The sequence below is a fragment of the Bufo gargarizans genome, chromosome 1 (assembly GCF_014858855.1).
Source record: "Bufo gargarizans isolate SCDJY-AF-19 chromosome 1, ASM1485885v1, whole genome shotgun sequence".
Classification (NCBI taxonomy): domain Eukaryota; kingdom Metazoa; phylum Chordata; class Amphibia; order Anura; family Bufonidae; genus Bufo; species Bufo gargarizans.
Window position 1 is genome coordinate 663,892,432 of NC_058080.1, and position 16,769 is coordinate 663,909,200.

Genomic DNA, 16,769 nt, shown 5'->3' on the forward strand with positions numbered 1-16,769 from the left:
GTGGCTGGAAGGGAGGTACTACATCATTCTACTAATTGCCTATATTAGATATCTGAGGCGGTTATCTGGGCACAGCAAAGCAGAGATGACAGCAGTGCCCTCCCCTCAGCACATGCTGACAGCAGGGAAACCAGTACGGCAGGCAACTGGCACCTCACACAAACCCCTGTCTCTCTGCCTGAAAAAACGACACCAACAGCAAAATTTTTGTGGGTGAAAGGTCGGTCACAGCTTTATTCTTATTCATTATTTTAGACTCAATCCTTTAAGAATAACCATTAACTATAAACTGTCCGGTCCCTGGAGTGCGAGAAGCGCTATGCCACACCGCCTTCCCCTCCGTTGTAACTCTTGTAATCCTCCGACCTCCAGCTGTGACTTAAATCAGAACTGAAAAGAAACATATAAAAACATCGGAACAATAACCAAAGGGAGGGGGGGGGGGGGAGCTTCCTTCCAGAGGTGCCGGAGACTGAGGCAAGACACAGGGATGACACTCCTTTTTATTACCTCTAAGGGGTGGTGTCTTCACCTATTACTCCGCCCCCCCAAGGGAGGGGGGGGAGCGAGCACCGAAAAACCAGCTTCAGCAGGAAGACAGTGGGATTTAACTCCCAAACTGCCAGGCAGTGTCTGCAGTCCAGCACGCCTGCGTTATGCACTGTGGCGCTAGTATTCCCCTCCACACACCAAGTGTATATATATATATTATATAGATAGTGGCAGAGCGAGGGGTTGTGTCTGGCAAGGCAGGTATTTTCCTCCCAGTTGGAGTTCCTGAGAGCTTCAGGTGATCTTTGACAACTGTTCACATGGTGCGGTGCTGCACGGTGGCCACTGTGCTGTTTTTCTGGTGGGTTGGGGGGGGAGCAGTGCTAGCTATGGCATAGTCAGGCAGCAGAGGTGCTGTTTGGCTGCTGGGTCCCGCCGCCTGCCGGATTGGTGGTCGCCATGCAGCGCCGCGCCAATTTTAGAGTAAGACCCACTCATAGAGGCAACCTTTGGCGTGATGAGTGGGCTTATGCAGGGGTCAAATCCTGGGGAAAAAAGTGTGGAAACTCACCCAAGATCCACTGCCACCCCAACCCCCCCAAAAAAAAAAATCAATATATATTTCGCAGAAAATTCAGTGCAAGTTTATTGTAAAGTGCCAGTTTACACAAACAAATATCAACCCCCAGTGCCTCTCCATCAACCTCATAAAATATAAAGTAAAAAAAACACTTACCCTCTCCTGCTCCTGGACGCCGCCGCGCCTCCCCTCCTACCCGATCTGCATCCTCCTGCTGTCGGCTGTGCTGTGAAGGCTGCGCATAGTGTGACGTCACAGAGCGCCTAGGCCCTCATGCCTGTGCGCAGCCCTGCACAGCCGACAGCCGAGGACCAAGAAGCGGATTGCAGCCATTTTGGTAAAATAAGCACTTTTCATAATATGCTAATGAGCCTCTAGGTGCCATGTGGGCGTAAAATCAGCACCTAGAGGCTCCGTCCACTCACCCTTTATCTCGCCCAGGTCCCCTGTTCTGCCCGCCCGCTCCTCTTGATTGATGTGACGGTTCGCAGCAGCGTTGACGAAATCCTGCGCCTGCGCCGTTCCCTTCTGTCTTTGGCGCAGGCGCAGTGAGTGAATGATGCACTCCAGGTGCCGGATTCCTCATTGCGCCCGCGCCGACTACGTCACAGTGAGGAAGTCGGCACCAGGAGAGCGGCCTTCACACACTGCGCCGAATACAGATGTGAATGGAGCAGGCGCAGGATTTCGTCAACGCTGCTGCGAACCGTCACAACAACCTGGGCGGGATAAAGGGTGAGTAGACGGAGCCTCTAGGTGCTGATTCTACGCATCGCTAATGTCAGTCAGCTACATAACAGTATTTCTGATGGTAGAAACCCTTTAACCATAGATCCGTGGATCCGCAAAACACATGCGGATGTCTGAATGGAGCCTTACAGGGGGGTGATCAATGACAGGGGGGTGATCATCCCATATAGACTCCCTGATCACCCCCTGTCATTGAACACCCCCCTGTAAGGCTCCATTCAGACGTCTGTATGTATTTTGCGGATCCGCGGATCCACGGATTGGATCCGCAAAACACATACAGACGTCTAAATGGAGCCTTAAAGGGGGGTCATCAGGGAGTCTATATGGGATGATCACCCCCCTGTAAGGCTTCATTCAGACGTCCGTATGTGTTTTACGGATCCATGGATCCATGGAGTTAGCGGAAATTGATTTATTTATTTTTTTCTTACAAAGTCTCATATTCCACTAACTTGTGTCAAAAAATAAAATCTCACATGAATTCACCATACCCCTCACGGAATCCAAATGCGTAATTTTTTTTTGACATTTATATTCCAGACTTCTTCTCACGCTTTAGGGCCCCTAAAATGCCAGGGCAGTATAAATACTCCACATGTAACCCCATTTCGGAAAGAAGACACCCCAAGGTATTCGCTGAGGGGCATATTGAGTCCATGAAAGATTTAACTTTTTGTCCCAAGTTAGCAGAAAGGGAGACTTTGTGAGAAAAAAATAAAAATATCAATTTCCGCTAACTTCTGCCCAAAAAAAAAAATCTTCTATGAACTCGCCATGCCACTCATTGAATACCTTGGGGTGTCTTCTTTCCAAAATGAGGTCACATGTGGGGTATTTATACTGCCCTGGCATTTTAGGGGCCCGAAAGCGTGAGAAGAAGTCTGGAATCCAAATGTCTAAAAATGCCCTCCTAAAAGGAATTTGGGCCCCTTTGCGCATCTAGGCTGCAAAAAAGTGTCACACATGTGGTATCGCCGTACTCAGGAGAAGTAGGGCAATGTGTTTTGGGGTGTCTTTTTACATATACTCTCTCTCTCTCATCATTTTTGTTTTTTGTCTGACATTTTTTTTACAGTAATTGCTATATTTCATTTCTTTACAGTGAAACAGATGAAAACAAGGTGAAACAGCTGGCCGGACCAATTCCGCCGGGATCGGAATAGTAAAGGCCAGAGTGGGGAAGGCAGCTCCAAAAAGAGGCCATATCTTTACACTGCACAATTGCAGTTTTTGCGTCCGTTGATGGATTTGAGGCCGTAAGTATTTTTGTTGTGCAAAAAACCTTATTTCCTGGTAATTATTAGTTCCTAATCTTGGTTAGCCATAGTGATAAAGAATGTAGGGGTTGTGTGGCGTTGTACTGTTGATGACCTATCCTTTTGTGTAGGTGATCCAAATCATTTTTGTGGGGTAGTAACACCGGCCACCACCGATAATGAGACACGTGCAGAGCGCACATGCCGCCTCCTTGTATCTCTCCCATTTATATTTTTTTCCCTGAGTGGCACTATTTTCTAGAACAAGTCAAATAGATCTCAGCAATTAAAGCAGGAATCGAGAAGGGAGATGGCCCGTGCGCACTGCACGCATTGTCTCCTCATACAGTTGATCGCCATAGTGGGCGGCTGTTGTTTCTTCGCCAATATGATCTTGTGTACTTATCCTTTGGATAGGGTCATAAATATGAAAAGGTATGAAAAAGCCTGTTGCCTTTTTTGTGGCCCTGAATAGCTTATGTTCATAATTTGTGGAACATACACGCTAATTTTATTTTGGTGGTTTTAGGATTTGGTACCTCTTCTGTACTGTAATTGTCATTTACATAGTTTTAATTTTTGATTATAAACTTCAACATGGAGTCTTCAAAGTTCAACTATATAAAATTACACATACAGAATCCGCTTATAATAGAGTATAATGATGCTCCAATCAGTGTCCGTACAGCTGAATAGTAACTACTACTACCAACATGGTCTTGTGATGCGTGGTCCATGTTGTTTATTCGAAAATTATGTTCTTTTTGGTTTACATTACATACGGATGGTAGAAGCAGGCCAGATACAGAAGAGACAGACAGAATATCAGCACTGCTTTTGGTCCTTGAATGTGAATACCTCGTTTTGTGCTGGACTGATCCAAACGGCAATCAATTTTTTACAAATAGTTTCACATTTGGCGTTGTGAGCTAATTAACAATACAATGTTTTTATTTTTTATAGGGAACATTCACATTGAAGGTGATAATCCAAAATTATGATCAAATCTGTGATGTATGCATGCACAACGTATATGTAGTTCACACAGAGTTGTTTTTATTTAGAAAACATTAACTACTTTTGTAATGTAGTAGGCAAATGATGTAATATATGTTTTCATGTCATTTTTCTATACAGTACTGTGGATAGTCTGGATGAGCCTGAAGACTCAGAGACGGCCCTAAGTTATACGCCGGCAGTGTTTTCCCCGGCAACTAGTCCTGCCTCAACGCCCGCTTAGGAGCCGGACTAGCCATCACAGGCCGAGCCCACCCTATCTCCGCGGAGCCCTTTACCAGTCCAGCAGCCGCAGCCCAGGCATCGCCTGCGTCAACGCAATGTCCCTCACTACTCCTCTGGGCAAGCACCTCGGGAGATGATAGATGCCCGAGTCATTGAATTCCTTTTACCAATGGGATGGCCAAAAAACCTCAGCCCACAAGCCCACGTCAAGGGTCCTCATTCTCTTGCTAGTCCCTACACTCAACTACCACAATAAATTAACATAATCTATCTGCAAAATAATAAAAAACGAAAGAGCCCAGAAGATTTCAAAAACTGCCATGAATAGCGCCCCTCTGCCATGGCAAGGACCCCTCTGGGCTGTAAAAGTAGTCTGCATAGAGTTCCCGAACTGCAGTCCCAGGTCGTCTATGCAGGGTCCTTTCCAAACCCAAACCTGATGACGTAGAAAAATCTTCCATGTCAACAGAAGAGGAAGCCTCATTAATCATGGTGAAGTTGTGTAGAACAACACAAGCTTGAATCACCAGGGTAGCATTCTCTGGATCCATCTGTATGGATGACAAAAACACCCTCCACTTGCTAGAGAGTATTCCAAAAGCGCCATCAACATACCGACGGGCACGAGTCAAGCGGTAGTTGAAAATACTCCTCCTGACATCCAATCCACGCTTTGGAAAGGGCCGCATACCATAGGGAGTCAATGCAAACCTTTTATCCGCCACAATGACAAATGGAGCCAGCAGACAAGCAGATCCGGGCAGTCTTCTGGACTCAGGCAGGGCAAGCTGATTGGCACGAAGCCACTCACCCATTCTAGAAGCACTAAAGATGCGAGCATAGGCCCCAATATCTACCATTATAAACCGGTAGTTACTGTCAGCAACAGCCATAAGCACTACCAAAATATATTGCTTATAATTGAAGAATCGGGAACCTGAGTGAGGAGGCTTCTTCACACGGATGTGCTTGCCATCAATTGCCCCAATGCAGTTGGGAAACTGCGCCGAAAGATTGAATCCCTCATCGATCCGAACCCAATCGTCTGTCTTGGGTTGTGGCATCACCATCTCTCGGAGTTGATGCCAGATGACATGGCAAGTGTGACGCACAATCCGAGAAATTGTTGAGGTTCCCAAAAGAAACTCAAAATGCAGGGATGCAAAAGAGTTCCCACTTGCAAGGAACCATATCAGTAAGCAGCAAATAAAAGGGAACATCCAATACATAATTCAACAAAAATGTTGTATACGAGACGTGTTTAAACAATCTATGTCCACGTATTTATATAAATATATCATGTGAATATATGTGTGTATTAAACAAAAAGTAGCAGCAATTGGGGTGTGGGCAGTACTCCCACAACTAAGTTCCAACAACTGTGTTTACGCCATTTCCATGAAGAAGGTATGGGCGACTTAAAGGATGAGTTGAACACTCTGCATGATGATGACGTTAGAGGACCACAAATTTGAAACCTAATAAAAAAATAAACAACTACCTTTAATCTTGTCATGTTATGTGTCAGGGATTTAAACAAAAAAAAAAGAGAGCTTAATATTAGCGCAAAACATTAAGTACAAAGAAAGGTTACTTCAGCAAACATTAGCACATGTGTGACACCAGCCATTTCCAGAAACAGTGCACATTACTGTTTAAACTATAAGTAAGATATTGCTTACCTCAACGTGACGATGAGCCTTTCCTCTGGAGAAATGCTGCGCCTCATATTGGTGTCCATGAAGGTAAGGACAGTAAGTAGAGACGACAGCAAGCGATCAAATGTAGACACTGACATCCGACAGAAGGAAAAAAACGTCTCTGGTTGCTGCTGAAGATCTTGGTAGAGGGTATGAAAGTGTCCTTTCCGGTAGCGTTGTGAAACAATCAGATGGACCCAAAAACGCCGCCTTCTACTAGGTTCCTCGTCCAATAAAACAGATCACTGTCCCCATCGCAGAGAAACAAGCCAGTGCAATACGACCTCTTCCTCTGAGTCATCCGCCATGGTAAAACAGCAAGTCAAGCACCCAAACAAACCTCTGTACCCTGTAAAGACTACAGAAAATGGCCACCAAACCAAACTCAGGTGACCAGCATATATACCAGTATCCTGGGTGGAGATATTAAAATTACTCTTTTTGTTTTCCCTTCCTTTTATTTTGACGGTCCACAAAAAAGAACGGAAGACACACGGAAAGGCCGAATGCACACGGCCATGTTCCACTGCCGTGAGCGGTCCGTGGTATGCCGGCCTGGATTTCTGCTGACAGCAGGAATCCAGGCTGGCATACCGCGGAACACGGCCGTGTGCATTCAGCCAAACACAACGGAACCAAAAACGGAAACGGATCACGGAACAACGGAACCCCATTTTGCGGACCGCAAAAAACAACTGTCGTGTGCATAAGGCCTTACAAACTGTTTTTTGCCTCGGTACTGCGTCCGCTTACCCTGCCTACCAGAGCGAATCCCTCCTTAGATATATATATATATATATATATATATATAGATATATATCTATCACTAGACCAAGAACTGGGGAATAAGGATGTGGTGCTTATTTAGGTAATGCAAATATTTAGGGATGAGTGAGTTTCATATTTTCAAGTTCGTGTTGTGGTATTTACTGAATTGCGTTATGGATTCCGTTACCACAGACCACAATGCAATTCCATGACGGAATGCATAGCACTGCAGCATAACGGAAACCGAACAGATCCGGTATGCTGGCCATAGACTTCTATTATGACGGAATGAATAAGGGAATGCCTCTAAAGGCATTCCTTATGCATTCCGTCATGGAATTGCGTTATGGTCCGTGGTAACGGAATCCATAATGCAATTTAGTAAATACCACAACATGAAGCAAAAATGAATTTCAAAATATGAAATTTGCTTATCCCTACGAATGTTTTATTAAAAAACCATAGATAAATTCAAGACCGAGAATAATTAAATCATTAATAATCACTATTAGCGTTGAGCGATCTTGTGTTTTAAGTTCGGCATCTAAAGTTCAGGTTTGGGTTATCGAACAATCCCGTTATGGATTCTGCTACCACGGACCATAACAGAATTTAGAATCCATAACGGGATTCTTCGATAACCCGAAGCCGAACTTTAGACGCGGAACTTAAAGGGAACCTGTCACCTGTAAAACGCATAATAAACCGACCACAGTACCTTACAGTATCCCCAAGTGTGTTGCTAATCCATGTTTTTCTTTTCTCTTAGCGTTTTTAGAAGAAACACAGTTTTAATGTCGGTTGGCGCTGTCTCCGAGTCAGGCTTGAAGTCAAGGGGGCAGCGGCCTCTTTGCTTCAAGTAAAGCTAAGCCCGCCCCTTACCCCTCCTCTTTACAATTAGATGGACATGCTGCCGTGATCGTGATCTTCTAGTGCATGGGCGGTATGCTGCCTGTTACTGCGTGACAGCCGGGCGCGCGCGCGATTGAACTGTCCGGCGCATCCGCAGTCAGCAAAATGCGGGCGGGTGAGTGAGGATCGCACTGTGACAGGCAGCGTACCGCGCATGCGCTAGAAGAGCGCGATCCCGGCATCATGGCAGCATGTCAATCTAATTGTAGAGAGGAGGGGTGAGGGGTAAGGGGCGGGCTTAGCTTTACTTGAAGCAAGGAGGCCACTGCCCCCTTGACTTCAAACCTGACTCGGAGACAGCGCCAACCGACATTAAAACAGCGTTTTTAACAAGTATGAAGAAACACAAAGAGGAAAGAAAAACATGATTAGCAACACACTGGGGGATACTGCAAGGTACTGTGGTTGGTTTAATATGCGTTTTGCAGGTGATAGGTTCCCTTTAAAACGCAAGTTCGCTCAACACTAATCACTATATCTAAAATTCCAAAATAGATTTAATGTTAATCTAGTCCACCCAGCATAAGCTAACACTAATAAACACCACCACAATAATTATTAGTTAGAAATGGGGAGGGGAAAGCGGGCGCAGATTAGCTTCTTTCTTCAAACTTCTGCAGCTTGACCACAAAGATTGCTGGAATATATAGTCCATTTTCCCGCCACTGTACCTGGAATGCCAATCCTGGAAGAGAAGGGTAAGTTCTGCCCAGAGACAGGATGGCAAACATCACTCGTGTCCAGGGCCGGTTTTAGACAACTGCATCTTGTAGTAATGTGCTAAAATCACAGTCCGACACCCCCACAGATCAGCTATTTAAAGAGACGGCGCGTGCTGTTCACTGCTGCTGTCCCATAGACATACAAACAGCTGATCGTCGGGAGTGCCAGGTGTCAGACGATCTAATATTGATGACCTATCCTAAGGATAGGTAGAGATGACCTTGCGGTTTGCCCAGTGGTTGTTTTGCGGCGAACTTTGCACGTTCGTCGAACAGGCGGATATATGGCGATGTCCACCGGCGCCATATTCTTTTGCATTGTGCAGAACTTTGACTCATGACACATCCATCAGGTGGGACAGGACAGCCAGTTGAGATGTTTCAGCACATGGACACACCCCCTACCTTATAAATAAACCTGATCTGGCCGCCATTTTACATTCAGTCTTTTGCCAGTGTAGGGAGAGATTGCTGTGTGGACCAGGGACAGACTGTTAGGGACGCCAAACACTAGCTAATAGGGCCACAAAAGTCCTTTTAAGGATTGGTATAGGTTAGATATACTTATACTTTCTAACATAGAAAGTATATTATAGTGCATTTGTATTGTGCAGCAGTTGTGTGCAGTTCTGCAGCGACACCGCAGCTACACAGAGTGCCAAACGCTATTGGAACAAATAATTTCTACTGGTGTTATATACTAGTTGCCCCCCAAAAAAACTGATTGAGGCAGGGGTGTGATATACCTATAATATACTTTCTATACACTGCATTTGTATTGTGCAGCATTTGTGTGCACTAATAGAAACCATCCAAAAATGACACCATTCTAGAAACAACACCCCTCAAGGTATTCAAAACTGATTTTACAAACTTTGTTAACCCTTTAGGTGTTCCACAAGAGTTAATGGCAAATGGAGATAACATTTCTGAATTTCAGAACAAATTTTGTGTAAAGTTTCCATATTTTTTTTCCCAGTAACAAAGCAAGGGTTCACAGCCAAACAAAACTATATTTATTACCCTGATTCTGCAGAAACACCCCATATGTGGTCGTGCGGCCACAAGACAGGGCACAGAAGAAAGGGAACGCCATATGTTTTTTGGAAGGCAGATTTTTCTGGACTGGTTTATTTACATAATGTCCAATTTGAAGCCCCACTGATGCACCCCTACAGTAGAAACTCCAAAAAAGTGACCCCATTTTGGAAACTACGGGATAAGGTGGCAGTTTTGTTGGTACTATTTTAGGGTAAATATGATTTTTGGTTGCTCTATATTACACTTTTTTTTAAAGGCAAGGTAACAAAAATAGAAATTCAGAAATTTCCTCTCCATTTGCCAATAACTTTTGTGGAACACGTAAAGGGTTAACAAAGTTTGAAAAATCAGTTTTGAATACTTTGAGGGGTGTAGTTTCTTAGATGGACTCACTTTTTTGGTGTTTCTACTCTAGGGGTACATCAGGGGGGCTTCAAATGGGACACGGTGTCAAAAAGCAGTCCAGCAAAATCTGCCTTCCAAAAACCATATGGCGTGCCCTGCTGTTTGGCCATACAGCAGTTTATGACCACATATGGGGTGTTTCTGCAAACTACAGAATCGGCGCAATAAATATTGAGTTTTGTTTGGATAAAAATTGAAAATTTGCACAAAAAAAAAAGCTGTTTTGGTACCGTTTTTTCTTTTTTCTTATTTACATCGTTGATCTGACAGGTTAAATAATGTGCTATTTCTATAGAGCAGGTTGTTACGGACATGACAATACCAAATATGACTACTTTTTGGGGGTTTTTGTTTTAGTTTTACATAATAAAGCATTTTTTTAAAATTATATATATATATTTTTTTTTTAAGTGTCTCCACATTCTATTTTTTGGGTCTTATGAAGGGGCGAATTTTTTGCGGGATGAGATATTGGTTGGATTGGCACTATCTTGAGGTGCATATGACATTTTGGTTGCTTGCTATTACACTTTTTGTGATGTAAGGTGACAATGGCTTTTGACACACATATATACACTCACCTAAAGAATTATTAGGAACACCATACTAATACGGTGTTGGACCCCCTTTTGCCTTCAGAACTGCCTTAATTCTACTTGGAATTGATTCAACAAGGTGCTGATAGCATTCTTTAGAAATGTTGGCCCATATTGATAGGATAGCATCTTGCAGTTGATGGAGATTTGAGGGATGCACATCCAGGGCACAAAGCTCCCGTTCCACCACATCCCAAAGATGCTCTATTGGGTTGAGATCTGGTGACTGTGGGGGCCATTTTAGTGCAGTGAACTCATTGTCATGTTCAACAAACCAATTTTAAATGATTCGAGCGTTGTAACATGGTGTATTATCCTGCTGGAAGTAGCCATCAGAGGATGGGTACAAGGTGGTCATAAAGGGATGGACATGGTCAGAAACAATGCTCAGGTAGCCCGTGGCATTTAAACGATGGCCAATTGGCACTAAGGGGCCTAAAGTGTGCCCAGAAAACATCCCCCACACCATTATACCACCACCACCAGCCGGCACAGTGGTAACAAGGCATGATGGATACATGTTCTCATTCTGTTTACACCAAATTCGGACTCTACCATTTGAATGTCTCAACAGAAATCGAGACTCATCAGACCAGGCAACATTTTTCCAGTCTTCAACAGTCCAATTTTGGTGAGCTCGTGCAAATTGTAGCCTCTTTTTCCTATTTGTAGTGGAGGTGAGTGGTACCCGGTGGGGTCTTCTGCTGTTGTAGCCCACTTTTCTTTCCCATTCTGACATTCAATTTGGAGTTCAGGAGATTGTCTTGACCAGGACCACAACCCTACATGCATTGAAGCAACTGCCATGTGATTGGTTGACTAGATAATCGCATTAATGAGAAATAGAACAGGTGTTCCTAATAATTCTTTAGGTGAGTGTATATATATGATAAAGGCAAAATGAGAGGCAGCACCGATATAGGTATAGAATAGCCCGGTGCATGCTCTGGGGACTGAATCTTACCCAAATATAATGTGCAAAAAAAGAGCAGCACTCCAACGCAGTATAAAATAAAATCCAATAAAATTTATTCACCCATGATTTCTGATCCGCGGGGATCAAAAACGTCCAAAAGCGCTGCAAACCGCAGGTCTCAATTGACCTGCGGTTTGCAGCAATCGCCGTTATGCAGCAATGCCAAGACCCCCCTTGGCATTGTTAGAGTGCCCGCTGAATGATTTCAGCTGGCACTCCGTTCCGCTCACCGCCTGCCGCGCAGCGGTGATCGAGAATACACAGGGTGTACAGGTACACCCTGTGTCCTTAACCTCTTCAGGACATATAGCGTACAGGTACGTCAATATGTCCTAGTACTTAAGGACACAGGGCATACCTGAGAAGGCACTTCGGCTAAACCTGCAGTTTGCGGCAATTCAATGTTGCGGTGGTGGCGTGTGGCGGTGCCATCGGGTCCCCATACGGCTGTGGGGGGGACCCGATGGCAGGGAAGGCAGCGCGATGTCTAAGGAAGGGATCGCTCTGCCCTCCGGTGACGAGCCTGTGAGATCCAGCCCCGTGGATCTCACAGGCCCCGGAATCTGTATGAGTACACAGTATTACTCATACAGCCAATGCATTCCAATACAGAAGTATTGGAATGCATTGCAAAGGATTAGACCCCCAAAAGTTCAAGTCACAAAGTGAGAGAAAAAATAAAGTGAAAAAAGAGTTGAAAAAATAAAGTTTCCCCCCCAAAAATTAAAAGTTTCAAGTAAAAATAAACAAAAACATCATTTTCCCCAAATAAAGTAAAAATAAAAAGGTAAAAAATAGGGGGGGGGGAGTATACATATTAGGTATCGCCGCGTTCGTATCGACCAGATCTATAAACATATCACATGACCTAACCCCTCAGATGAACACCGTAAAAAATGTAAAATAAAAACTGTGCTAAATAAACCATTTTTTGTCACCTTACCCTACAAAATCATACCCTACCTAAGGTAATCACCTAAAAACTGAAATAATTATGGCTCTCAGACTATGGAAACACTAAAACATGATGACAAAAAGTATACATATTAGGTATCGCCGCGTCCGTGACAACCTGGTCTATAAAAATGCCACATGATCTAACCTGTCAGATGAATGTTGTAAATAACAAAAAATAAAAACGGTGCCAAAACAGCTATTTCTTGTTATCTTGCCTCACAAAAAGTGTAATATAGAGCAACCAAAAATCATTGTACCCTAAACTAGCACCCAAAAAACTTCCACTTCTAAAATGGGTTCATTTTTTGGGGGGTTTCTACTCTAGGGGTGAATCAGGGGGGTTTCAAATGGGACAAAAATCTGCCTTCCCAAAACCGTATGACTTTCTTTTCCTTCTGCGCCCTGCCGTGTGCCCATACAGCAGTTTACGACCACATATGGGGTGTTTATGCAATCAGGGCCATAAATAATGAGTTCTGTTTGGCTGTTAACCCTTGGTTTGTAAAAGTAAAAAAAATATTAAAATGGAAAATCTGCCAAAAATGTGAAATTTTCAAATTGTATCTCTATTTTCCATTAATTCTTGTGGAACATCTAAAGGGTTAACGACGTTTGTAAAATCAGTTTTGAATATCTTGAGGGGTGTAGTTTCTTAGATGGGGTCACTTTTATGGAGTTTCTACTTTAGGGGTGCATCAGGGGGGCTTCAAATGGGACACGGTGTAAAAAAAAAAAAAACAGTCCAGCAAAACCTGCCTTCCAGAAACCGTATGGTATTCCTTTCCTTCTGCGCCCTGCCGTGTGCCCGTACAGCGGTTTACCACCACATATGGGGTGCTTTTGTAAACTACAGAATCAGGACCATAAATGTTGAGTCTGGTTTGGCTGTTAACCCTTGCTTTGTAACTGAAAAAAATTATTAAAATGGAAAATCTGCCAAAAAAGTGAAATTTTGAAATTATATCTCTATTTTCCATTAATTCTTGTGGAACACCTAAAGGGTTAACAAAGTTTGTAAAATCAGTTTTGAATACCCTGAGGGGTGTAGTTTCTAGAATGTGGTCATTTTTGGGTGGTTTATATCATATAAGCCTCACAAAGTGACTTCAGACCTGAACTAGTCCCTTAAAATTGGGTTTTTGAAAATTTCAGATAAATTTCAAGATTTGCTTCCAAACTTATAAGCCTTGTAACATCCCCAAAATATAAAATATCATTCCCAAAATGATGCAAACATTAAGTAGACATATGGGGAATGTAAAGTAATAACTATGTTTAGAGGTATTACTATGAATTATAGAAGTAGCGAAATTGAAACTTGGAAATTAGAATTTTTAAAAAAAATTGGGTAAAATTGGTATTTTTTTATAAATAAAAAATATTTTTTTTAACTTCATTTTACCACTGATGTCATGAAGTACCATATGTGACGAAAAAACAATCTCAGAACGGCCTGGATAAGTCAAAGCGTTTTAAAGTTATCAGCACTTAAAGTGACACTGGTCAGATTTGCAAAAAATGGCCTGGTCCTTTAGGTGAAATAAGGCTGTGTCCCTAAGGGGTTAAGTACCAGGACATCAGGGTGTACCTGTACGCCCTGTGTCCCCAAGAAGTTAAAAAACTCTTTGGTTGCTTTTACAGTATGCTTTAGGTCATTGTCCATCTGCACTGTGAAGCGCCGTCCAATGAGTTCTGAAGCATTTGGCTGAATATGAGCAGATAATATTGACCTGGGTAGAATTCATCCTGCTGCTTTTGTCAGCAGCCACATCATCAATAAATACAAGGGAACCAGTTCCATTGGCAGCCATACATGCCCACGCCGTGACACTACCACCACCATGCTTCACTGATAAGGTGGTATGCTTAGGATCATGAGCAGTTCATTTCCTTTTCCATACTCTTCTCTTCCCATAACTCTGGTACAAGTTGATCTTGGTCTCATCTGTTCATAGGATGTTGTTCCAGAACTTTGAAGGCTTTTTTAGATGTCGTTTGGCAAACTCTAATCTGGCCTTCCTGTTTTTGAGGCTCACCAATGGTTTACATCTTGTGGTGAACCCTCTGTATTCACTCTGAAGTCTTCTCTTGATTGTTGACTTTGGCACACATACACCTACCTCCTGAAGAGTGTTCTTGATCTGGCTACTAATGTGAAGGGTGTTTTCTTCACCAGGGAAAGAATTCTTCGGTCATCCACTACAGTTGTTTTCCATGGTCTTCCAGGTATTTTAGTGTTGCTGAGCTCACCGTGGCATTCCTTCTTTTTAAGAATGTTCCAAACAGTTGTTTTGGCCGCGCCTAATGTTTTTTCTATCTCTCTGATGGTTTTGTTTTTTCAGCCTAATGATGGCTTGTTTCACTGTTAGGCCTCATGCACACGACCCCTTGACTTTCAATGGGTCGGTGGAAAAATCGGAAAATGCACCGTTTTGCAGCCGAGGCCGTGATCCGTGTATCCTGTCCGTCAAAAAAATATGACCTGTCCTATTTTTTTGACGGACAACGGTTCACGGACCCATTCAAGTCAATGGGTCCGTGAAAGAACATGGATGCACACAAGATTGGCATCCGTGTCCGTGATCCGTGGCCGTAGGTTGCTTTCATACAGACGGATCCGAAGATCCGTCTGCAAAAAAGCTTTTTCAGATCTAAGTTTTCACTTCGTGAAAACTCATATCCGACAGTATATTCTAACACAGAGGCGTTCCCATGGTGATGGGGACGCTTCTAGTTAGAATACACTACAAACTGTGTACAAGACTGCCCCCTGCTGCCTGGCAGCACCCGATCTCTTACAGGGGGCCGTGATCAGCACAATTAACCCCTTCAGGTGCGGCACCTGAAGGGGTTAATTGTACTATCATATCCCCCTGTAAGAGATCAGGGCTGCCAGGCAGCAGGGGGCAGACCCCCCCCTCCCCAGTTTGAATATCATTGGTGGCCAGTGCAGCCCCCCCTCCCTCCCTCTATTGTAATAATAGCTTGGTGGCCAGTGTGCGCCCCCCATCGGGCCCCCCCCTTCCTCCCTCTATTGTAATAAATCGTTGGTGGCACAGTGTGCGCCCCCCATTGCCCCCCCCTCCCTCCCTCTATTGAAAAAAATCGTTGGTGGCACAGTGTGCGCCCCCCATCGGCCCCCCTCCCTCTATAGCAGTAACAACATTGGTGGCAGCGGAGTTCCGATCGGAGTCCCAGTTTAATCGCTGGGGCGCCGATCGGTAACCATGGCAACCAGGACGCTACTGCAGTCCTGGTTGCCATGGTTACTTAGCAATAGTACAATAGTAGAAGATTCATAGTTACCTGCTTGCTGCTGCGATGTTCGTGTCTGGCCGGGAGCTCCACCTACTGGTAAGTGACAGGTCTGTGCAGCGCATTGCTAAATGAACTGTCACTTACTAGTAGGAGGAGCTCCCGGCCGGTCACAGACATCGCAGCAGCAAGCAGGTAAGTATGAATCTTCTACTATTGTACTATTGCTAAGTAACCATGGCAACCAGGACTGCAGCAGCTTCCTGGTTGCCATGGTTACCGATCGGAGCCCCAGCGATTAAACTGGGACTCCGATCGGAACTACGCTGCCACCAATGATGGGGGGGGGGGGAGATGGGAGGCCGCACACTGGCCACCAATGCTGTTACTGCTATAGAGGGAGGGGGGCCGATGGGGGGCGCACACTGTGCCACCAACGATTTATTACAATAGAGGGAGGGAGGGGGGGCGATGGGGGGCGCACACTGTGCCACCAACGATTTATTACAATAGAGGGAGGGAGGGGGGGGCCGCACTGGCCACCAATGATATTCAAACTGGGGAGGGGGGATCTGCCCCCTGCTGCCTGGCAGCCCTGATCTCTTACAGGGGGATATGATAGTACAATTAACCCCTTCAGGTGCGGCACCTAAGGAGTTAATTGTGCTGATCACGGCCCCCTGCAAGAGATCGGGTGCTGCCAGGCAGCAGGGGGCAGTCATGTACACAGTTTGTAGTATATTCTAACCTGAAGCATCCCCATCACCATGGGAACGCTTCTGTGTTAGAATATACTGTCGGATCTGAGTTTCACGATGTAGCTCATATCCGACAGTATATTCTAACATAGAGGCGTTCCCATGGTGATGGCGACGCTTCAAGTTAAAATATACCATCGGATTGGAGAAAACTCCAATCCCATGGTATAAAAGAACTCCAGACTTTACATTGAAAGTCAATGGGGACGGATCCGTTTGAAATGGCACCATATTGTGTCAACGTCAAACGGATCCGTCCCCATTGACTTGCATTGTAATTCAGGACGGATCCGTTTGGCTCCGCACGGCCAGGCGGACACCAAAACGACTTTTTTTTCATGTCCGTGGATCCTCCA

The 16,769-nt window shown here is 44.5% G+C and overlaps 1 long non-coding RNA gene across 1 annotated transcript; it reads left to right on the forward strand.

Annotated features, from left to right (window-relative positions):
- The first annotated feature begins 5 nt into the window (after positions 1 to 5).
- LOC122935922 lies at positions 6 to 4,697 on the forward strand. Its single transcript, XR_006388853.1, has 3 exons — positions 6 to 220; positions 2,928 to 3,081; positions 4,219 to 4,697. It is a non-coding gene; the product is annotated as an uncharacterized LOC122935922 (long non-coding RNA).
- Positions 4,698 to 16,769: the final 12,072 nt, after the last annotated feature.